At 34.8% G+C, this 25,108-nt stretch overlaps 1 long non-coding RNA gene across 1 annotated transcript; it reads left to right on the top strand.

The window, feature by feature from the left end:
- Nucleotides 1–1,545: 1,545 nt before the first annotated feature.
- On the top strand, nucleotides 1,546–3,698 carry LOC125490619. Its single transcript, XR_007267796.1, has 3 exons — nucleotides 1,546–1,833; nucleotides 2,284–2,364; nucleotides 2,994–3,698. It is a non-coding gene; the product is annotated as an uncharacterized LOC125490619 (long non-coding RNA).
- Nucleotides 3,699–25,108: the final 21,410 nt, after the last annotated feature.

Here is a 25,108-nt window from a genome sequence, read left to right as displayed (position 1 = left end):
ACGTATGCCAAATTGTACCCAAAATAAAATAATTGCCCGAATACTAAATTAACTACCTAATTAATTTTATTATAATAGCGCAAGAGTAGCATTATAAGGGTCTAATGCCACCTCCATACTTCATATTAGCACGTGAGCATTTTCACGCTGAAACCCTTACAAAATTCACGCCCAATTTAAGTCTCGAAGGGACGCAAAAACTTGAATGTTTTCAAGTCAGCTTCGACAAAGTACTTTAAAAGATTTGGAGAAAATCGTTCACACGTTATGTTTCGCGCCGATGCTACTGGATCGTGATATTTTGATGAACGGCAGAGTTGGTTACTGAAAATGGTAAGTGTTAAGTACTTTTATGTTTTATGTTACTTCATGCAAGTGTGAGCTATAATAAGTTTCTAATTTTAAGTTGAATTTAACTCTGTTAGCATGAATAAAGTTTATTACAGTGCTCCAAAATTGATAATGCGCATAGAAATCTTTGACAGATCGGTTGTTTTCGATTATGTGACACATGATATTGACTCCTATTTCTTTTAAACAAGGTGCAAAATGCAAATGTTTTTTTTAAGGCTCTTACGATTTAATGATTCTGGTGTGACGATCTGCATGTGCATTATTAATTTACGTCCCTCGAGCTATAATCCTCCAAAATTTAAACTCAATAGAAACTACTTCTGATGATGCCAAAAAATAGTCGTGAAATAGTCATAAATAGTCGTGTTTTCCAAAAAAATAGTCGTATCATACTTTCGGAGTTAGAGCTATACTTTATGGAGGATTATAGCTGGAGGTCTCCAGCTATAATCCTCCAGCCTCTGCAGAACAAACGGTAAGGCCTATCGACTTGGTTAAGGTCTCAAAAAATAGTCGTGAAATAGTCGTAATGACATGCCAAATTTCAGAAATAGTCGTCAAAAGATAGCAGAGATATAAAGGTACTTTGCTGCAGCCCTGGTGGAGGATTATAGCTGGAGGTTTTGAAAATATCGAATATCTTTGGAACTACTATGACTATCGGTTTGAATTATGTCTCAAAAAATAGTCGTGAAATAGTCGCTTCTATTTATTATAATTTTAAGCTTGATAAAAGCTGTTAAATAATGATATCAAATTCTTCATACAAATCAATGTGGACGAGAATGCCAAAGCAAGCCAGTACATAAAAATAATAGCACCGTAGCATTGAAGTACTCATATCGAATTTATCTATAAATCATTTATATCGTCATATTTTGCAACAATAGTATCTAAACAAATCTTTGGTATGACATTTTATTGCTTTTGCTCTTAGCCTTTACCTTACTGTGTACAGAGGAAACGTATGCCTATACACGCACACATTGATCTGTTATCTTGACAAACGATAGCGATGACGACTACGGCGATGTAGTACCTAGGTTAGTTATTGTCATCCCTTACTATCCCGTGATCAGACAAATATTGCTATCCTTGTCTCCTTTCTAACCGGCATGCATCACACGCATAGAACGCGTGAGCAACCGCGTCACCGGTAACATCTTGAAAAGCGATAGAAGCAAACCGGTATTTATTACGTCCCTTACTATCCCAGGATCACACAAATAGTGCTATCCTTGTTTATGTGACCGCCGCCGCGCGCCGCCGCCGGTGAAGTTGGGATTAGTTTTTTGCATGTTTTGTTTGTTCATTTGTTTACAGTTTAGTGCAAACCATGGCCACGATCGGTGTTATTGTTGTTTGTTAAAATATTGTGAGTGCTCTAAAAGCAAATGAATATTCAAGATCTTATATTCTAAAAGATATTAGTGGATGCAGATAAGAGTGTTTAGTGAGTGCTATGTTTGAATATTGCAAGTAAGTAATAAAGTAACCTTTTGAATACTCAACATCAAAGCAAGCCATCCACAGGCTACTACAATATAATTTTGTTATGCTCATCTGATTTATTAACATGATTTTTTATTGAAGTAACGTTTTACGTAGTAAGTTTTAGTCCAAAATCTTTTTTAATATCTATGCTTAATATGTATGGGGATTGTTATTCAATTAGCAATTTTACACTATGAGCGAGTAAATTGTGCATACATGCAATCAAGGCATTCATGTACATCTTAGTAGATACGAAATATGTGGGTATCATCGATTACCTGCTTATGGTAGACCTAGTTAAATGTGGATATTTACCCCTCAATAGCAAAAAAGGCGTTATTGTTTGTATTTCTGAATGAAACTAGGCAAATAAATATATGTATAAAAAATAATTTATGTGTAACCTACCTATAAACCTACCCATTATTATTTCAGGTGAAAACACAGCCCATCAATGTAATGCGCTAAAAAACTGCAATGGCTCCGAACACATGATTACCAGATAACAAATCCTGGGTAAGAATTTATCACTATTTTCATATGATATGGTGCTTATACTAGGCCTGAACAGTGTTGTGGTGCTGTGGTGGAGGCTGTTGATAAAGTTATAACAGCCAATTTACTAATCAAAACTCATTTGTACCTATCAGTTACAATCGACAAAAACGTGTTTCTGAACTCAATGTCAATACCTATGTAAGTAATTCACACCCTGTGAAATTTCATACAAGTTTCAAACGCACCGTCCGACCAAACCGGTTTTGGACAAAAGCCAAATCGTTTTCTCAGCTATCTCTTTCGCTCAAAAACAATAGAGGTCGGTTATGGGACATAAATATTGAAAAAAGCGAATACATTAATGAACAGTATTTCTACTCTACCTTTATCGCACAAAAGTTCGCAGTTACAAGTTATTGTTGCAATAAGTTACTGATAAGAAATTTTACTCTACTGTTTGCTGCCATGTGGTCTCCAAATGACAAAGCCCTTAGCGGGATTTAGCACAAATAATTACCAAACAAATAGTTTAGGTGAAATAACGTTGTTACTATCTACCTACTCGTATATCATATAAATATGTATATATATTAAAAAAACAAATATTTTTATTAATAAGACGTTAATTTGCCTTATTTTTTTTTCAGCGCAGCTTACGTGTGTGCTTCTATAACGTCGCAAGCTACAGTGGCTGTTCATAATTTCTGCAAGCTCTACACCTACAGGATTCAGTTATCTGGGCATTATAGATACCCTATACCTAAGAAGTTATTTAGGTATATTTATTAAAACCATTAAATAGAGGTGAGTGATTGAGTTAATTAGTATATATATGTTTTATGATTTTTACATCTTATTTAAAAATAGAAAAGTGTATCTGCCATTCTTGGAAAAGTTAAAATAAATAACATATAATTTAGGTAATAGGTATAGAATAGGTTATTTTTGATTATTTTTTTTCTATCAAATAAAGATGTTTAATTATACCTAAGTATCTTTATGAACAAAAAATATTACTTTGGGAAACGTGAGTTTCAACTATGATGTTTAAACTATTGCTGCTGTATCTGATCTCGTTAATTTTATTCTTAAATTGTAATTATTTGTCTCACAATATGAAACGGGGACCAAAAGCAAAAGTATCATTAGAAGCCCAAAAGGATGTGTTTGTGAAGTTTAGAGACACTTTTCGAGAAGGTTTACCTCATTTCCGCCATGAAGTGTAAAGTCAAATACAATCTGAGTTTAATTATGTAATGTCAATCAGAGCTATACAACTCAGCTTAAAAAAGAATTATACGTTCTTTTTCGGGCATGATGTGAACTTTTTCAATAGCCTTCCAGCATTCGAAAATGACTTACATTCAACATTTTATGATTCCTCAGATAGCAAGACTCATATTTTTTTAGTAGATACAATCACATGGAATGAAATCCGACCAAAAAACTATTATTATAAAAGAAATGATCGACCAAAAAATCAATACAATATTAAAAAAAGATTACCTATTAATAAATGGTCAAATTTAATACAGTTGCAGCTTTGGAAAGCATTGCGTCTGCTTTGCACTTGGTGCTTTCAAAATAACTGGGCCAGTAATGAGTATGATATTAAGTGCAATGGTTACTGTAACCAATGTCGCGCCAACATTTCCCTTTCTTCTCATTTAAAAACAGAAAATTTTATAGAAGTTAAATGTACAATAACTAACTGGAAACAAAATTACAAACATTCATCTAACGTAAAAAATCAAATCAGACCCGAGTACAGAAAAAAAATGGCTCAAAATTTACAGCAAGAATCAGCGGCTTCTATACGTTACAAAATGGCTTCCGAATTAATGTTGGAAGACGATCCTGAACCCTCAGTCTTGCCAAAATTAGAACAGTTACATCAGATTAGATACGAACATAAAAAAGCAGACCATTTTCATGAGAATCCCATCTTATCCCTGGCAGCGATGAGCGAAACACCACCATTTGACACATGTTTAAAATATATATCTGCCAAACCATTTAATACCTTTTATTGGACAGAAGACCAAATAAAATATTATAAAAAATGCCAAAAAGATTATGGTTACATTAGGGTTTCAATAGACGCAACCGGTTCAATTTTTGATAAAAACCTTCGACCAATAGTTAATGAATATACGCAGGTAGCATTTAAAAACCAAGGGCCAATATTTTTATACGTTATAATGACAGACACGACTGTTGAAAGTAGCGTACCAATTTCGCAAGCAATATCGGAAAGTCATAATATGGCTACAATTTCTCACTGGCTTCGCATGTGGTTGGCAGATAATAAACCCCCAAATGAAGTTGTCACTGACGATTCTGCGGGATTACTTGGGGCAGTGATTAAAGTTTTTTGTCGATTAAAATCTACCAACCAATATTTACAGCGTTGTTTTGAAATATTAGAATCAAAAACGACACACTTGCCAAACTGCTACGTCCGTCTCGATACTTCGCATTTTATTAAGACGCTGTATAATCAAACAATATTTAAAAATGTAGATAAGAGAGTAGCAAATTTTTATATTAATTGTTTACGAACCATAAAAAAATCTACATCATATGATGAAATTAAATCAGTAATTAACCATATATTTATCGTTGCTAATAAAAAATACCGAGGCTCGAACGTTAAAGGACAGGAAACACGTTGTGAGATGTCAATTAAAATATTAAAACAAATATTTTTAACTACCACTCCAATTTCTGACTCAACTTCTGATTCCATGCAGTTTCAATTCTCGACTAATGAAGGTGATCATCGACCTACCTTTTGGGTTAGCGAAGAATTTAATCATGATGCAGATAATCCACTGTCTGCTTATTACGAAGAGTTAGAAAGTGCTGAGAAAAAAACACAAGTTACTGATGAGGAAATATCGGACATTGAAAATTTATATTATTTGCCAAACTTGAAAGACACACTACTTAGACTTCTAAAAAAATTACCTCTATGGGGAAATGTGATGAATATTTTTTTCGGAACGAAAGATAACGCGCCTAGCAGTTCAAATGTAGAAAATTATTTTAAAGATATAAAAAAGTTGTTTTTTAAGACCAGTCTTATTAAATAACGTGTAGATGAGTTTGTAATAAAGCACCACCCCTTAATAACCGGAGCTCTTCGAATAGCCACAAGCAAGTTAAATGAGAAAGACGAAAACGTTGATCCAAGAACCGTAGACTCACAACTCACAGAAGATTTTGATAACACATTTTATAACAATTCCATATATAGAAAACAGCCATTATACATAGAAAACTGGAGGGGTTTAGTAACAGATAAAAAAAACACAAAAAAAATTAACCGTAGATTAAATTTACATATTTTAAAAAACGGCAGCCTTTCTACTTCAGGTTCATCTAAGATCACATTTACAAACACTTGTGCATTTGATTCACTTGTTCAAAGTTTATCAATAGCTTTCTTAGATCGATGGACAATAAAGAGGTACATACTTGAACTGAAAAACGACTTGTCACAATTAATTAAAAGTTTAATAACGTATAAAGATAAAAAACGCAGAGGAACTACATTGATCCGAACCAAATCTAAAATCTATAAACAAAAACCAAAAGAGATTTATTCCATTCGGTCGAAAATATTAACACATATTTATAGGACGGAAATTTCTAAAAATGAAACATCGGTTAATTGCGAATGTAACATCACTCATATTGTAGACAATTTAGGTACATACGGAATTTACAGCGCGAACCGCTACTTGAAATGTTCAAATGTTGAATGTCAAGTCAATGACAATGTAGCTAAAAGGTGTACTTACATACCACTTGACATTGACTTGATTAAGTCTAAAGGTTTCGAGGTGCTAAGCGAAGCAGCGTTAATCTATGATGAAGAAAGAACTTGTAAACTTCCAACATGTACGGGTAAAAATGCTTACCATTATGAGGTATCCAATTTCATATTTTTTGAAATTAACGATAGTGATCCTTGTAATGTTGAAGATATACCCAAAGATTTAACATTACAAGGAATCAATTATAAAATACTATCGATTATTAACTATTCGGGAGGCTCCGGAAGCATGGGACACTATACCTGCAACTGCTATCGTCAAATAAAAAATAAATGGAATTGTTTTGATGATTTGAGAAATAAAAGTAGCAACATTTCATCAAAAGTTTTGCCCCATTGCCTAGTTTACACAAAAATATAGTGACAAATAATGATAGTAGGTATCTGTAGGTAAGTTTATAGATATTTTAAGAATCTGTGCTATAAAATTCAGCCTAGTCTAGTAGTTAAGTAATAATTTGGTTAGTGATATAACTTTACTAAAAGAAAATTAAGTTAACTGAATGTGATATTATTACTTTTTATTCACATTCAAAAACCTGCCAATGAACCAGCTGTGATTATTTATTTTAAATAAAGCTAAATTTAATCATGCTAAGGAACATCATTTATATTTAAACTTGCTTATAATAATGAATGTTTATAATAGTTAAATAATAATTTAACCAAATACAGGGACCTCTAAATTGAAGACTTGGTGCCTTTAGAATAGCTAATGATTATACTTACCTAAACCTATCAATGAACAAACTGTGATTACTCTAATTATAGCTTATTATGATAAGGCTAGTAAATAGTTTATTTTTGAATAGTTAAATAACTATTTAAGTTCATACCATATTTCTTTTTCAATTGAGCTACGTCAATAATTTATTTAGCAATTAACCAACTGTGATTATTGTAAAATAAGCTAATTATTCTAACGCTAAGGAATAATAATATATATAAATTTGTATATAAAGTTGTTGGGGAAAAATATGTTTATAATAGATAAATAATAATATTACCAAATATTATCTCTGAATTATGACTTGGTGCCTTTAGAATAGCTGCCATTAAGTTTCTTTTCAATTGAGATACATGAAAATTATATTATGATAATAACCGTGATTACCTAAACCTACCAATGAACAATCTGTGATTACTTAAAATTAAGCTTATTATTATACATATAAGGCTAGAAAATAATTATGTTTTAAATAGTGAAATAAATATTCATATTTTACATTTTCATACCATGTTTCTTTTTTAATTGAACTACGTCAATATTATATTATTACTTAGAAATAAACCAACTGTGATTATTTTAAATTAAACTAAATATGTTTATAAAACTGAAATAATACTGAGATAATTGTATGAAACCGACCTAATAATTGTTTAATGAATAATTTTAGTATAAATAAAAGTACTTTCGGCCTGTGATTGTAATTAAATGAGTTATATTTCAAACACCGTATTTTATTCTTATTGCTTGAGTGCTACCCTGTACTGCTTCACACACACACATAAACAAGGATAGGACTATTTGTGTGATCTTGGGATAGTAAGGGACGTAATAAATACCGGTTTGCTATCGCTTGTCAAGATGTTACCGGTGACGCGGTTGCTCACGCGTTCTATGCGTGTGATGCATGCCGGTTAGAAAGGAGACAAGGATAGCAATATTTGTCTGATCACGGGATAGTAAGGGATGACAATAACTAACCTAGGTACTACATCGCCGTAGTCGTCATCGCTATCGTTTGTCAAGATAACAGATCAATGTGTGCGTGTATAGGCATACGTTTCCTCTGTACACAGTAAGGTAAAGGCTAAGAGCAAAAGCAATAAAATGTCATACCAAAGATTTGTTTAGATACTATTGTTGCAAAATATGACGATATAAATGATTTATAGATAAATTCGATATGAGTACTTCAATGCTACGGTGCTATTATTTTTATGTACTGGCTTGCTTTGGCATTCTCGTCCACATTGATTTGTATGAAGAATTTGATATCATTATTTAACAGCTTTTATCAAGCTTAAAATTATAATAAATAGAAGCGACTATTTCACGACTATTTTTTGAGACATAATTCAAACCGATAGTCAAAGTAGTTCCAAAGATATTCGATATTTTCAAAACCTCCAGCTATAATCCTCCACCAGGGCTGCAGCAAAGTACCTTTATATCTCTGCTATCTTTTGACGACTATTTCTGAAATTTGGCATGTCATTACGACTATTTCACGACTATTTTTTGAGACCTTAACCAAGTCGATAGGCCTTACCGTTTGTTCTACAGAGGCTGGAGGATTATAGCTGGAGACCTCCAGCTATAATCCTCCATAAAGTATAGCTCTAACTCCGAAAGTATGATACGACTATTTTTTTGGAAAACACGACTATTTATGACTATTTCACGACTATTTTTTGGCATCATCAGAAGTAGTTTCTATTGAGTTTAAATTTTGGAGGATTATAGCTGGAGGCACGTATTAATTTTGGACAAGTGTATATTATTATATAAATTCATGTTAATTGTAGTTTATAATTATGGATGTGACTACAACACTTGCCGATGCCTATTAGATCCAGATTTTAAATTATAAAAATCATATTTTTATAAAGGCTTAGCTTCTCTATATTTTCACTATTAAATGGGAAATAAATATGTGTATTCACTTTTACTTAATATTTGTACTCGGGTCTTGGGTTTCAATATGTGTATAATATGTATCTGTGTATATGTATACTATATAAGCTTTCCGATTTCTATAGGCTTTGCCAACCTTGGAGTCTGATGGCCGTGTGTGAGATGTGTCCCCACATAATAATAATGATTATTAAATCAAAATACTATGCATTATTTTATGCTTATCATAAATTCACAATATTGTAGCAAAAAGTGAACACGCGAATAAATCTGAGTAACATAAGTAGATTGCTATGGTAAGTGCAAATAATGTCAATAAGAAGATTTCATGAATGTAACTTTTCCATTCGCCTCCACTCCAATGAAAGGAATAGAAAAAGCTTTGTGGAGTTCTCGTTTTGATAAGTTGTTGGTCGGGATGAAAGCTTGAAGATGTTTTTTTGAACTTGCAACATAATAAATAATTATACATGGTGTTCGGTATTTTTTTAGTGATAGAGGAGGTCATGATACGTATTTTGCTCTATGAAACTTATGATAAAAACCCAAAAGTGTGGAAAAATTATATTGAAGGTCCATGTGCCAAACACCCTGTATAAAAACCTGTAAACGCCATTTTAACAGTTACTTGATCCGTTATCTGGCAGATAGGTACATTTGGTTCACAAGCGTCTATTATAATATGAAGGTACTTATCGCGTTTTAAATCAAATAGAAGTATTCTCAAATTGTTCTTATAACAGCCGAACAGTTCACACCCAAATTAGCTGTGCAAATTTTGTTCAGTAGTAACTATAATAATGAATGAACACAAACACCCAGCCTCACCCAATCAGAGAGAATGAGAGAATTGACAATTTAAAATTCGGCGAATCATTTTGCTCTTTTTGGAGTCTTGAATTTTTTTTATCTATTTAATTGCTATGTATTATATACATCTTATCGTAAAAAAGTCTAGTGTTACAAACTATATCGTTTTTACCACGTGCTTCACTTCGCCTTCATAAATTTGGCAGAATTTAAGTAAATAATATTATTATTTTAAAAATTGCGATAAAGAGTCACTGTGGGCGCCCTCGTCCTCATAACTTATTAGTGAACTAAAAAGTACGAATTTATACTTTAAAGTCATTACCGTGCACTAATAACCTTCAAAAAGCATATTACCTAGTTATGAATAAAAAGTTATTCGACCCATTTCAAAAGGAGCCCGAGCCCAACATTCATCTGGCATCTATTCATTCTTTATCAAAAGTCGTTTAATTTTATCGCGGAATGACGCTGCTCTGCCTGAAAAAGGTTTTGGTGTACATTTTAATGCACGTCTTAAGCGCCTCTTCTATAACAAAAGGAAACACTTTGAAGGCTGTTGCTGCTGGTTTTTTAACCCTTGCGCAAAAAAGAGGTGTGACAATTTGATATGTCTGTGTGCTTATGTAATTGTCTGCGGTAGCGTAGCACAGAAACGACTCAAACGATTTTTGTTAAAACAAATCGGGTCATAGATAATAATGTTTCCCTCAGTGTTTTTATCGATATTTTGTTGAATATCAGCGAGTTTTTAACGTTGGTTAAGTTATTGAATCTTTGAAAACTTTGTAGGATAAAAGTGTAAGTCCAGTTAAAATTCACTGTGAAATACCTACGTAAGTAGGTGTCCTAGGTTACAATTTTATATTTAAATATACCTACATTCAGCTTTATCTTCTTTCATCATCACGACCCATTACGTCCCCACTGCTGGGGCACGGGTCTCCTTCCAATGAAGGAAGGTTTTAGGCCTAGTCCACCACGCTGGCCAAGTGCGGGTTGGTGGACATCAGTTGGTATCTTCTTTACTTATATATTATTTAATAATCATGATCGAAATGCCAACATAGATGTAGCGAAGCATTCAAAACTTTCCTCTAAAGGACCCAATTTTACTGTCGACCTTTTTATCCCTCTTAGGTACCACCTATACAGCCTATTTCGTATTGTTAGGCCAGTTTACGACATGGCCCGTTTTACCTCCGCCATTTTATGGTACTTTTATGTAAACTCTTTTATGCATCCCCGATTTTATTTTCGTCTGTTAAGTGTACTGATGTGAATATTTCATTTTACATTAAACTTCAATGGACTTAAAATGTATATAAAGGTAGGTCAGGTAAGTAAATAATAATAATTATAGCCCTGAATTTTATGATGTGACACATTGATGACAATACCGGCCGTGAACTTACCGTACTTTTTTATCATTTAAAAAAACTACATAAAAGCATAAAATTTGAATTTTATTTCCAAACATTAAAATTCAAACGTTGGATTTCAATTAAGAATTGATATTTAATTGCATTGGGATAGTAAAATTGAACGGTGCAGTTACATTAATCGGTTTTCAGACGGTGATTCTCATCAATATGCAGGAATATCCGGCCCCAACATTATGCTAACTAGACTCGGTTATACGTGCACAGCCGAACCATATCCATACTAAGATCCGCCTGTACCTAATTACAGGTTAGTTGGGAGTTGATCAAAGAAGTTAACCTATGTTATTCCGTTTACCCTTATTTTTATTCCGATGACTGTACAAAAGATCCTGCCACCTTAACACTCCTTATATGATAGAGTAAAATCCTAAAAGTATTCACAAAATTTTGCATTTATTAGGATAAAAGACAAACATTTTTTGATATTCCACTCACTTAGTTTTCTCTCAATTATCGTCGAAGCTCGAGTTCGATTTGAACAAAAACATCGACGAACAATAATTATTCAGAAATATAACAATAGGGAAAAAAAACAAAGAGCATTGGGGAGCTGCAAATCTCAAAGGAAATAAATATAAATAGTTTTATCTTTGTACATTCGCCTTTGAATGCGAAGCAAAGAAGTATTTCCATATTGTTCAGCCTATCTTATCTGTATGGCGTGGCTATTTATAGAGAGCAAAGAAACCTTTGTTCTGAAAGCGAAGGAAGAATACTGAAAGAACACTTCAGCTTTGTCGCGAAGCCTTGAGAGTTGGATATAACCTCTATATTTTTAAATATATTTTATGGTGAATGAGTAATTAGACTGTAAATGAAACTGTAATCATTCTGGGCATTGATTATTCGTGCTTATAATGATTTATTTTAATGCAACAAAAAAACTTTATTTATCTTATTTAGGTAAACCTACTTGTAATTACGATTTTGCAAGAAATATAGCACACTCTCGATCAACCAAAATATTATTTATTTTATTTATGAACAGAAAGAGACTATACGACTGTTTTTCTTTTTTTTTAAGTAAGTGTAGAATCGCTGAACTGGCAACTTTTTATGCCAGGGCTGAGGCCCCTCTTCAGGTCGCTAAACCAGTTGAATAAGTAAGGTGTAAAATACAACGTAGGTAGGTAGAAAAAAATTACATCTATTGAAAGCTTTTATAAAGCTCCCGTGTAAAAGGCACTTGTTTCCAGTTATAAAATGCGGTTTTATAAGAAGTGTCACCGCCAGAGCCCCTGCTGTAGCCGAAGACAAGGGACTTTACACCTTGAGAAATAATATCTCCTACAAACTCCACTTTATAGGAAAGCTAAAATATTATAGAGGTTATAAAATTGTGGGGTAACGCTGCAGCGCCGCTGTAGCTAGTCTTACGGAGATCTTTACAAAGTAGATTCAATTATACTTAGGTCCAAAGGTTGTCTGGCAGAGATCGCTTTTAGTGATAAGACCGCCTTTTGTACCCTAATTAAGTTACATTTTGTTAATTTTATTATTCTGTTTTGGTGTACAAATAAAGTGTATTCCCTCCCATTATATTTAGGTGAAAAGTGTATGCAAATTTTGTCAGCTTAGACAGGGATTTGAATCACGCACGCCTTTGAATTTGCCTGTCAGTGGCAGGTCATAAGTCTCAGTGCAAGAACAATAGTGCCGACTGTGCAATGATAAAAAAACAAAATGGTAAAATAAACAGTCACTCAAATGAAGCCAGGGAATAAATCGCATGTTAAACTGACGAAACCTTAAACAGTGCGGTGCTTTAGTACGCATATGTTAGAAGCTAGATCGCTGCGGGATTGCTAATAAATGAATTAAACCACACTTTACTGTAGCACCAATATTAGCGCATTAAAATAGTTAATCTATGAATATTAGTCTCGCTACATTTAATAACTGCAACAAACAGTTGGAGTTAAAAGTCGAGGTTCACTTTCAAGCTCCTGCACCGGTCACCGCGCTCTGAGAAGCGTAATCTTGCGATCCAGGGGGGTCACTCTACATGACGAAAAACTAAGTTTCTAAGCGCTGCTGCGCGAACTACGACTCTATGTTGTTGTAACAAATATCGACGATGACGACAGTTCTCGTTCGTGAGTTTTCCGTCAGTATAGAGTAACCCTGCTGTGCAAGCAATTATTCTAGAATTTAATTACATTTCAGCTCGTAAATATCTCACCGTCAGAAACGTTCGGCAAACTTATTCCAGGGTAAGAAAATTGTTCGCTTAACTTGTATTTGTTGCGTTAAATCAAGTTAGATAAGTCTGGGGGATCCGTGGCGGGCTTTCGTTGAGTTTTTCAGTTATTTAGATTTGTATTGTATACTTAGCAGCAGAAAAAATATCAGTTATTTATGAATTCAATTATAGGTACACAGTGCAATAGGTTTTAAAAAATACTTAATTTTTACCATTTAAGTGTCTTACAGTATACATATAACAAAAATGAGATTAAAAAGATTACCTTATAATATAGCATTGAATATCATACCATATAATACATTTATTAATATGCTTTTAGCATTAAGTGCACCCTTTGAACACTTCAAATTCAAATTCAAATTTATTTATTTCATATAACATAACATAACAACAAAACAGAACATAAAATTAGAAATAAAATAAGTAAGTAGGTACGGTACACAAACAAAATACTTATATATGTGGTTATACAATTACAGTTTTGTTATGTCAAGTGCGTTCTTGTACAAATGATGACAATTAGTTTGATCCTCACACTAGGCGTACCCGTATCGTGAGGATCAGGTACACGAGGTAACAGTTTTGGTCGGAACACGCGCTTAAACTGAAGTTAATACTAAATTATATAATAATACATACATTTACAATTATACATGAAATGTGATGATTTATGTGTGTTAAGGAACTAGGTACTTATTAGAAACTGTGTTTGTAGTTATAATACTTTAAATTATAGATTTTCTGACTAATACGTAAAATTAAGATTTTTCTATTGGAGCCGTAAAAACAATTCTTCAGTCTGACTGTAGGTAAGGTTTAGGAGCCAGTTACTTAGTTTCTTTTTAGCATCTCTTAAAGTACAGGATTTTATATCGCAGAGCTTACTAATTTTATTGTACAAAAATGCGGAAATAAAAGGATCAAAGCGTTGTGCGAAATAAGTTTTAACCAACGGTACCGCTATTTTGAAATTTCTGCTATTCATCATGTGATGGTACTTATCTGATCGAAGTACGGTCCCATGTGTGGATACTGTGCTTTTCAGGATAAAAAGTTTACGTATGCTAAGGACGCTCGCTTCTCTGTACAGATCAGTGGTTGGATACCTATGTGGCTTCCTGAACATTGTTTTGAGGACAGCTCTCTGCGCTCTTTCAACTTGAATCATAGTTGTCTTGGCTGCGTTACCCCAACACGAAATGCAATATGTCAGCAAGGAATGGCATAATGCATAATACACCATTTTCATCACATCATTGGAAGCCGCATTACGAAGGTTACGGAAGATGTAAATGCATTTGCGAACTTGACCAGACAGTTTAGCTATGTGGTGTTTGAATGTGAGTTTACTGTCGATCATTACGCCTAAGTATCGAATGACATCACACCGGGCTATTGCAGAGCAGTCACATTCAGAGGCACTATTAGAACATGTGTGGATCTTGATGCTTGCCAATTCGGGAGCTGGTGCAGATGCGTCGGAAATGTGAAAAAAAATGAATTTGGTTTTCTTAACATTTAGTGTTAATAGGTTCCTTTGAAGCCACGATGCCACTTCAACCATTCCCGCTTCGGCTGCCAAGTGAACCTGTTCCCAGCTGTTTGCATGATAAAGCAAGACTGTATCATCAGCAACTTATTTATATATTTGTGCAATAAAGGATTAAATAAATAAATATCACTGGGAAATAGGCTGTCACTGAATTATAATTATATTATCTACTTATTAAAATAGAGTTGTGACAGAAAGTACAGCAGTTGTCGTGAATAAATACGACGGTGGTAACTAATCTTTAGCTTTAAACTTGTGCGTTCATCGCCCTCTGAAAACCAAACTTAATAGCATAACTAATAAAGAGAGGCTACTAAATCCTAACTAATATTATAAATGCGAATGTAACTGTGTCTGTCTGTCTGTCTGTCTGTCTGTCTGTCTGTTACTATTTCACGCCAAAACTACTGAACGGATTTGAATGAAATTTGGTATACATAAGGTCAAGACACTGGGAAAGAACATTGGCTACTTTTTAACCGACTTCGAAAAAAGGAGGAGGTTTTCAATTCGTCTGTATATATTTTTTATCCCGGAATTCCCACCGAGAAACTTTTTAAGGGGAAGCAAAGCGCGCGGGAACAGCTAGTTTAATATAAGTCTTTTTTATTATTGGTGTCATTTTATCTGACGATGAGAAAATGGAATATGCGATAGTCAATTTGCCTTATTAATATTAACTTTCATTTGAATATTAAATTGTGTATAAAATTTTAGTTTTTGTGATGTTCTAAAACAAAAGATGACTAAACTTCATCGATTCGCTTTTTGCAATACCGACCACGTGAATTTAACTTTATTTTTTACTTATACATTTACTTCTACATACATAATTATGCACTCACGACTGTAATCCCCGAAAGGGTAGTCAGAGGTGGCTCACAAGCGAGCCACCCACTTTTCGCAGCACATTTGTACTCACGTGATATGATGCGAACCATATCGCAATTTTTGGAATAGGTACAATGCACTTTGGATACACATCTAGAATCTAGATGTGCAGGTTTCCTCACGATGTTTTCCATCACCTACTAAATGGTTATTAACCGTTATTAAGTTTCAAAACGTATCGCAGCCTCTGGCTTACTCAACTTGGTGTTTCTTGCTAAGGGTCTACTGAACAACACACCGCCTTCCTTCCTGCAAGTTATCTTAAGCTATTGTAACATGCAGAGGAAACTTGAGGACAGGAAACTCTTTGTGCTATAACTTGGTTAGTTCCGACATTGACTTGCGAGCAAATTATGTAGATAATGCCGGCACACAAGGGGTTAACTTGTCAGTTAGAAACAGAGGTTTTAGGGGTAAAATAAAGGGGTCTTATAAGTTTTCTTCGCTTCGCTGTTTTTTCGCTGTCGGTGTTTATATAAAATATGTTATTTTCGGTTAATTCCGTATTAAAATCGGTATTTTCTATAATATCTTATACTTTGTACTAAACAGTTCCCCATAAGTATTAAAAAGTTACGAGACCAACAAAGATTTTTTCATTTTTTTTTTCGTGAATTTCCAAAAGTTTTAACGTAAATAACTGAAGTTGTTCAGAATGACTTCCTAGTCACCCCCTGTTCGGCTTAGAATACCACTCTTGCGACAGCCTGTACAAGCAAACAACTTAACACCAAACTTACTACAAACAGACAGTACTAAGACGGAAGATAGACATCGCTGAAACTTTCAGGACCAGCTGCGGAATCCGATTAGTCATAAATATTCATGCGGAACCCTAATTCGGGGCTGATTTGTGATTTACTAGCGCTACAACATATGGTTGTTGGACCCTGCTGCTGCGATGTGACGTCACCGTCAACTGTATACAGGGTGTTAATTAAAGGATATGACGGACATAAGTCAAAAAGTCACGAACTTTTAAAAAAACTCTATTGACTCTTGCGTGATATTTTTTTCGCACATGCTGTATAAATAGTTTTGCTTGAATAAAATCTTTCATCGGAATATATTGATATATTCCGATGAATCACGGTTGACCGTGCCCACACAGTGACAGTCAGTCTCTCTATTTTCAATTCTATACGGGAATTCAAGCCTTCGTGTGCACACATACTCTGTCGCCATTCAAAAATAACTAAAACAACTTTTTGTCACCAAATGGAATGAATAAATCCGCAACGGGCTTATAAATATTTATCAAAAATCCGTAACGTATCACGGCAGGTGAGAATTCAAATTTATTCGGGCACATTGACTTGCTAACTTATAGAACTGTACACGACTCTGCATACACGATGTTTATCAAATATTGAAATTAAGTTACTTTCAAATTGAAAAAATAATGTTTTTATTGTTTATACGTTGTTTTTTTACCGTTGATTCTTAACGAATTCATGTACTTTGCAGTTTTTTATATAATGTGCGTGTAATGTTACGTAAATTAGAGCTAAAACTGCTACGCTGGCTACGACGCTACGAATACTACGCTGACTGGATGCTACGGTCTTACGACGCTAGCATTCGGCTACGCTGGCTGGCTCGTAGGCAGTCGTAGCCCACCATAATATAACCATACTACCAGCTAAGTAAAGTATTCTACCCTGCGCCTGAGCTCTCTAAAGGTTTATATTTATCGTCCATTCCATATAAGACACAATATTAACCACAGCCTATAAATGCCCTATGAGTATAGGCCGCCATAGTCTAAATAATAAAAGTACCTACATAAACTACGTTTTTTCTTACGTAATGCTTTTAAAATTCGATGTACAAATTTTCGGCCATATCTACGCGTTTATAGTCCGCAGTTTATCACTCGCCGTCGACTCCGTCAGTTTTCAATTAAAAGTCTCGCGACTATGTGAATATTTATTAGCGATTGTTCTACAGGCTTTCGACTGCCACTTCCATTCCCGTCGCTTTATTTGACACTCTGTTTTATTGTTGGCGCGTTTTACTAGTTTTGGCCTACGAAGTTTAAGTAATAATGGATAATGAGAACCTACCAGCTCTATCACCAATAAACCTCCAAGTTTTTATGAGCGACGAATGTCAACTGATGATGACTGGATCGTAAAGTTATGGATAAAATCTTTGAGTATTGTCTGTACACTACATTCGCTTTTTTTTTTGCTCGTATAGGTTTCTTTGAGAATTGACTGCAAGCTATGGAACACCTGTTCTTCGTTTTAGCCGGTCGCCAAGCACACGCTAACCCTATCGAATGTGTAAACAAAGCTCCTTCCACTAAGACTGGGGGGACTACAGCTTACGAAAAACGAAGTTACTGAGAGCTGTCGTCGAGGTAGCACCATTTCAACTATATCTCGTTGCATTATACAGGTTGAAGCAAAAAGGGTATACATACATACATACATCCATCCTGACGTCCATCAGCAGGGACAAAGGGCTTTGAGAAGATTTCTCCATCTTATTCGATCTTGGGCAGCGGCTTCCCACTCCATCCCCAGAACCTTTGCCTCACTCTCCGGACAGGGCATAAATATTACATGCTGCACAACATGTAGGTTTCAGCTTAGTATATACCGTTTTTGCAAATTCTGTATATAAACATACCGATGGCATGTCAGTATGCGAATCACGAATATTGTCGCTTATAGTCGATAGTTATTTGATAGGCGGTTCACTGGAGTTTTTATGCGTTTTAGTAGTTTCTAACTTTACCGTAGGGGTGCTCATCAAGATGTCATCCAATTTGATATCGAATTACCTATCGACTAGAGTCAACAAGACTCGTGATTGGCACACAGCTCTCTTTCACTCGATTCTTATCAAGCTAGTGTGGCCCTATCAGGTCTTAAGAATTAAATGGTGCACTGCAACGTCGCAAATTGTACCGTAATTAGATAGCAGGAGAGCACACACAGCACCGAGTGCCGGCCGCGCCGCCAGATGGCACTGTTTGCTGTTTCTAAACAACGTGAATTGCCCACTTGTTTCAGTGCTCTACTTAGAAAATATGTTGTTCTTTTCTTTTTGGTACGGGAAGAACGTTGTGTCAAGATTGGGATTAAAAATTAAAACGAACGTTATTAAGGCTTACCATAGACTAATACACTAATTAGTGTATTGGCTTGCCTATGTTAAGAACCGTAGTTATTTGTTGTGAAAGAAAAGACTTATTATGATGGATCTAAACAGCCAGATGATAAACCCTTATTTTTCGATGTATAGTTCAATATTTTATACCTACGTGCTAGGTGTTCAATATTTAAATATATCCAAATGTACCTACTAATAAATTGATAAATGCGAATGCAAATGCAGTATCTCGACTACCACCACCAGATGGCGTTGCATCGCGACGTCTAGACGATTGAAGATAACAAAAACTTACGCGAAAACTGCCTGCAAGTTTTGTGAATTCTTATGAGGGACTTAATACTTTAAACCATTTCCGTATTTATTTGCATTTTAAACTTCACTTTGTGATTGCTGAAGATTATGGATGACGTTCCGGATTCTGCTATCTCAAGTTACTTGTGCGTTTCGTTCAGAAGTCTGGTTATGAAATAAAGATGCTCCTCCTTTTTGTGAAGTCGGTTAAAAAAAAATCCCAACATTATTATATATACTAAGTGAATTATTGACTGATGATAGAAACCACTGTTACTATTATTGTCGTTTATTATCCAAAAATACATACTGATTACACTTAGATGTCAGCCAAACTGTGAAAACAGTTTATTGGCAGGTAACTCTCATTTCTAATTAAGAATTTACTAGGTAACGTCGGTAAGTTAACTAGTCAAGTCTGTTTTTTAATCTCACATAGGTACTAAATTGACAGATTCTGAACGGTTCATCAACAGTGATTAAGTCAAAACAGTCGGGACAATCGACAAAAGAAAAGCAGAATTTAGGTACCTACTTGTTTCAGAATCCCACCCAAAAACTAAAAACCTGACTATTTAAACACAGTAAAAGACACGCTAAAATAAAAACATATAAATAAATGCTTTGCCTTTTCAAAGTAAGGAAATTATGCTTCCTTTTAAATGATAACATGTCGCTAGCGCTTTTACTGCGTCGTTGCCTCTCAAAGAACGGAATACTTTACAACACTAAAGAATGCTTTCCTTTTGAAGTTAATAAGCTGAAAAACCTGAAAAAAGCAAAAGTACGGCACATAATTGACTCTCGGTCTCCATGCTTGCGTTTTTTGCATACATGTGAATATTAAACTTTGAAAAAACGTGTTTCAAACATTCTGCGGTCTTTTGATCTTTAGATAAAGCGCTGGCTCGAGTTGCAGAGATCCCGATTTTTTCAACGACCGTTAAGATTGGTCTCGTGTCTAAAATATTTACCCCCTTAATAAAAAAGTTACTGGACGCTTTATCTATTGAACTGTTTTGTCCCTCTCTGACACAGCAAAAATTGTTTTTTTGACAGAGAGACAAAACAGTTCAATAACTAAAGCGTCCAGTAACTTTCTTATGAATAAGGGGGTTAGTGTGTGTCTTTTTTACGATTCCGTAACTAAATGTCAAAAACGACTTGAAAATAAATCTTTTCGAATGTCTATAAATAATACTCACTTACATCAGCTTTCCTTAATTAAATTAACGTAAGAAGCGTAATAACAAAACTTTTGTGAAACATCATCCTGTTCTGAAATCAAAATTTATTTAATAAGAATTTCGGGTGTTTTCCAGGTGTAGGTATAATTAATAATTATAATTTCATTATAAGATTTTGTATGACTGTGTATCATACCTAAATTAAAATTAAATATAACTTGTGTGCGAGTTTCTTTCGCCATTTCTTCGCCTTAGTGACCGAGCCTTGGTAACAGACTGACATTTTGATAATCAACAAATCATTATTGTATAATTTTATGTTACAATATATTATTATGAGATAGAACTAAAGCCTAATAATAAAGAATGTTACATTTTATGTTGAATAAAAATATTTAGTTATGTAAACGCCTTGATCATAAAACTACAAAAATTCGGGTAGACATTTCAAAATTATCCGTTTCTTTTTTTTCAAAGTTGAAAAGCAGAGTCCACGAGCAACAACTAGTGTTCAATACAAATTTAATCAAGGCTCCATGTCGCCACTTTATTAGTTGGAATTAATTTTATTATTTTAATTAAAACACACCTGTTGAATGTGACATGGAATTTCCCCAAGGAGCCGCCCCAATAAAGAAGGCACCATTCTACCGAAGTGTGTACTGCTGGAAATACTTGGCCTACTTGTTTATTTAATTTATTAGTTTTAATTTCTAATAGGAGTAAGATTTAGTGAGTGAGCTAGTTTAATACTTATTTACATAAACTTAAGTACCCATAATTTATGATAAGTACAGCTAAAGAAATAGATACTATAACTTGTATACCTAACGAATATTACTTATGAGTCAGGATCAATGTGTTTGAGCGGGCTGTTACCCTGATTACCTTTATTGTTGACTGTATAATTTTGTTATGATGTAAATTTAAATTTTTCGTGCATTTTAATATTGTTTAGTTCTGACGTTTTTGTGACTAGGTACCTCTTTCAGAAAATAATCGTAAGCACAGCCCTCGCATTAACACCGTCCCCTGAAATCACATTCCACCATCCGAAGCTCCTACACACATACATTTCCCGAAACCATTAACCGGACAAAAAAACCCGGTAACCGCCTAATAGACTACCGGATACACCCCAGCATTTGATCCGGGCGAATGCAGCGACGGTGGTGTGTTGTCCCGGAAAATTCCTATTTGATACCCATAAATCAGATTTCCGCTTATTAAAAGGGCCCCCTTTGAGCTGTTCACCTACGGCTGCGAGCTTGTCATGCGGGCCGGGATGAACTGGGCTGTAGGGTTGGCGCTATTTGTATTTTTATGGGGTTTGTATTAGCAAGTATAAATAATATCTAAATTGTATACTAATCTATGTATACTACAAGAAGAAAAAAGTTAAAAATATGTTTTTTCGCCATTTGTTCATAGAACACTCATGACCTCATGAGCAATGAAAAAATTCCAGTGTCATAATGAAACGGCAATGGCAGCTGGCATATTTTTAATTGCTCGTGAGTGTATTTTGAAAGTCTAATTTTATTATAAAAAAAATTACGGCGAATAAAGAATACTTGTCCTATGTTTTCTAGTGGTTTTTTTATTCGCTATTTGGTTATCATGAAACATTTCCATGTTTACTTAACGGCTGTGTAGACCCGAATTTAACATATTTTTAAAGTCTTTGACAGCCTCTCGACAGTGTCTATACCCTGTGTCTATCTGGTATTACCTATAGCTGAACATAAAAGAGTAGAGAATAATTGAGGGCGTGGCAATCTAAGAAAGTGGCCACACTATTATAGTATAGAAAACGGACAAAAGTATCACGATACTTTAGCAGAAAAAATCAAAACGAGAAATGTTTCAAATATTTACTAATTATAAAATGCCACTTTTTGGGGAGGTTTATGTTAAGAGAAGAAATTAGTAGGGGAGAGGGGGGCAGTCTTGAATGAATTTCATTAAATCAAATCAACTGTAACTTTTATTTAATTGTGTATTTCATAATGTTTTTTTGCACTGAAACACGTGTTGGTTATCCCATTATGTAATTACTATAGGAGAAAAGTGATAGTATCACACATCGATATTTTATTACAGTTTTTTCTTCCTCAGGAAAAAGTTCAAATGTGCCCCGGCAATTCTTCTAAAACTGTGTTTACCGATTTTCCTGCAACAAATTATTTAATTGGTCAGAAAAGCAGTGACTTGCAAATTATTATGTCTGGGGAATTTATACCGACTCTTACACTGAGTTGCAGAAAGGATCTTTAAGTTAATGTCGGCATTGAATGTATTGTTGCCTTGCTTTGACAGTATACGGACAGAAAGAGACAGACATAGATTTAATGTCCACATTAGCTTAAAGTCCCTTTCTGCAACTCGGCATTACATATTCTTACACATATTTTTACAATAGGTACTCTAACACGGAGAGACCGATACACAAAGACACCTACAGCTGTAAAACTTATCGATACCCTTTTTGAGTCGGGGGTTAGTAAAAAAGTATCTAGACCTGATGTTTTAACAACATTAGCATCCAGATCCTGATGTCATGTAACGTTTGACACTAGTATTTTCTAACCTCTATAAGAATAACAAATACACATTGAAAGGCATTCTATTACATCAAAATAGTACTTTTTTACAAGAAATATAAGCAATGTATGTTAATGGTTAGAAATTAAGTACCTACTCACCAGTATAAAATGCTGCTCTTTCATAAACATCGTATATATTGACTAATACTTCTCCAGCCTCATTCTCCGCCAAACATCGTAGGTAAACGCTGTAAATCAACTGTCTAGCTTCGCTGCGAATGGTTTTATTCATTTTCACTTCGTGAACAAACTCAACAATCAACAAAACTCCAAAATTAAGCAAAATTCGATTTGTTTATACAGGAACAGGGCGAGTTTGACATTCAAACCATAGAAACAGACCACAAATCACAAGTTTTTTTTTATTGCCAGGTTTAAATCTGTTTAGTTCCAAAAACATTAATCTCTACTCTTTTGTGTTCAGCTATACCCTATTTGTTTAAATAAAAAGTTTCTTAAAGGGCCCAACAGAAAGGTCCTACATAGAACCCGCTGCTCCATCCCTCTACAGAGGGTGTCGCTGTTTTCTCTTTTTAATCTTTACCCTCCTTCAGGCGTAATCTTTGGTCTGCACGACAATTTTACATCTACCGTAGCTCCACCCGAAAATAGTTCTTATTACTTTTAATTACGGACTAAACTTTACCAGATAACTGTTCGATATAATATTGCACTTATAAAGTTCCCTTTTGTGTTGCCATCGAAAGATAAAGTTCATGTAATGGCGTTATTTTAAAATGGTTACACAGTGAGGGAGCAGGGAAGTTATTTATTACTTTGATTTTTCTGATATCAGGGTGGAAAGCAATTTCAAGAGATGTAAAGTTAGAGATTGCATCGCCGTTGAAAGAAAAAGCCTCAGAATGTATTGGTAACTGAGAATAAGGTTTTTTGTGTAAAATGGTATCTAGAACGTAAATCAGAATGACGTGAGGTGAAGGTTTCATGCGTGGCTGTTTAAGTTTTCCAAAGAAGTAAGCCTGGCTGGATTGAATTAGCTTGTACCTTGGTACCTAGGTATGCATAGGTGAAGTGAATCACTGCCAGAGGCTATCGGAATAATATTATAGCGTATAGAAATATTAGTTCAATGTAAGGTAAAGTTTTTTTTTTACTTTTTACCTTTACCATACTGTAATACGCTAATTATTAGGCTATGTATCTATACTTACACGCTTTAAAACGTTTAAAAATATATTATTAAATGGCACTGTTTGTTGTCCCACCAGGGGCGTATTTAAAGATTGCGCGCCCTGGGCTCCTGTAGTTTTCCGCCCCATCAAGGAATGAAAGAAAACAAAAAGAGCAGTCAGTGTATAGTACCTATCGACCTACATATGTATAAGAACATTGTGGTGATAGATTTGCATAGATAATGATATCTTCCGAACCAAAAAAAAAAGATTTTTCTGGATAGACGAGTACATTTTAGAACGTTTAGAAATGGCGACTGAGTGAGGCAATTTTTTTTTCTTTAGATTTCCTTAAAGAATACAGAGGCGGAAAAAAATTTACTATTCCACCGGTTCAAAAAAGAACAAAGGCCGGCTTTCATACTTAAAAAATCCAGCACTGCTCGTCACCAAAATACCTCGGAGTGACCCTGGATAGATCCCTTACGAACAAAATCCACTGCCAAAACACCAAGAAGAAAGTCAGCTCCCGAAACAAACTTCTGTGACGAATTTTTTCTACCAGCTGGGACGCCTCTCCGCAAGTTCTACGAAGAAGTAACCTAGCACTCTGCTTCTCAGCCGAATTTGCCTGCCCCATATGGGCAAGATTCCCATTCCTACCAGTGATGACGTACGGTGCAGAGACGTGGACACTGACGGTAGGACTGGTCCACCGATTTAAAGTCGCTTAGCGTGCTATGGAGAGAGCTATGCTTGGGGTTTCTCTGATGGATCGTATCAGAAATTAGGTTATCCGTCAGAGGATTAAGATTACCGACATAGCTGTCAAAATATGCAAGCTGAAGTGTTAGTGGGCTGGTCATATCTGCCGAAGAACCGATAACCGTCGGGGTAGACGAGTTCTCAAGTGGAGACCACAAACAGGCAAACGCAGCGTGGGACGCCCTCCTGCCCGCTGGACTGACGACCTTAGGCGGGTAGAGCCGGTAGTGGTTGGATGAGGAAGGCCGAGGACCGAGTGTAGTGGCGC

Source organism: Plutella xylostella, chromosome 25 (assembly GCF_932276165.1).
Source record: "Plutella xylostella chromosome 25, ilPluXylo3.1, whole genome shotgun sequence".
Classification (NCBI taxonomy): Eukaryota; Metazoa; Arthropoda; class Insecta; order Lepidoptera; family Plutellidae; genus Plutella; species Plutella xylostella.
This window is presented reverse-complemented; position numbering and strand designations above follow the sequence as displayed.